Source organism: Solanum stenotomum, chromosome 7 (assembly GCF_019186545.1).
Source record: "Solanum stenotomum isolate F172 chromosome 7, ASM1918654v1, whole genome shotgun sequence".
Lineage (NCBI taxonomy): Eukaryota > Viridiplantae > Streptophyta > Magnoliopsida > Solanales > Solanaceae > Solanum > Solanum stenotomum.
In genome coordinates, this window is record NC_064288.1 from 43,872,577 (window position 1) to 43,873,945 (window position 1,369).

A 1,369-nucleotide genomic window follows, 5' to 3' on the forward strand; every position below is an offset into this window, starting at 1 on the left:
CCCCCCCCCCCCCCCCGCCACCTCTCTCTTTTTTTCAAAGAAAATTTAGAACCTCTAAACTCAAACTCTTCATCTTGACTCCACCTCTAATTACGATTTGATGTCTTTGAGCAAATAAATTAGAAAAATAATTTCCTTAAAGAATACATATGCAGGACTAGAGTAAAAGAGTCACTAAATGTCGTAGCAGCATCAAAAGGCTGCCTTTTAGATCCTCCGATGCCTTAAGAGGATTATCCTTTGATCGTCACTTTTTTTAGAGTCTGTTTGGCATTGTTGCTAAAATAATTGCTTATTTTCATAAACACTTTTTAAAAATAGCTTTTCAAGAAAGTGTTTTAGAAAAAATCAATTTATGTTTGACTAATTCATTTGAAAAGTGTTTTTTATAAGCAAATTGTGTTTGACTAATCTTTTTTTAAAAGTGTTTTAGAGTCAAATTATGATTAAGGGCAAGTATTAATATACTTTTAATATTAAGATATTTATAGAGAGAAACTAGTTTAAACATCTATTACAAAAAAAATAAATTAAAATTTTATTTTTATGAAATTAAAATGTTCATATTCAAATTTTCAATCAAAATTATGGATGCTTTTTTAATTAAAAAAAAATTGTTTGTGGAAAAAATAAATGGAGATTTACTCATGTATCTGATACATTATTGAGTTAAGATTATATATATCTAGTTGTTATCAATGTATTTGATTAAGCGTATATATTTGAAAAAAATACACATGTATCTGAATAGGAGTTCATGAATTTAATAAAGCTTACATGTTTCTGAGTTAAGATATAATGTAACTAATTCTTATCAATGTATCTGATTAAGTGGACATATTCTGACAAAATATATACATGTTTATCATGAATCTAACACATTGTTTAGTTTTTATCAATGTATCTAATTATGTGTACATATATCTCACAAAAAATATGCATGTCTCTAAATAAGATTTTATGAATATAAAGTGTATATGTTTCTAAATTAAAAAGTCTAAACTTTGTTTCGTGTGATGAACAAGAGGATTTAATCTAGGGATAGTTTTTAAGTGGCCTTTAATATGTTGTTTGGTTACCAAGGGTGGAATAATTTATCCAAGGATTGACAATTAGTTCTCAGATAAGTTATCTCTCCCTGGGGTTGAATAATAATCCGATGATAACTTATCCTAGGATTAGGTAGGTAAAATAACAAAAATACCCTCCTTAAACCCCACGTTTATACACCACTTTACATTCATGTATATTAACATAATTTTTAACAACATTTATAATAATATTCACAACCTTAATTATTCGTTATTCTTATGATAATATATTTTTCTATTAAAAAATTACATTTGATCAATACAATTGCCCCCCCCCC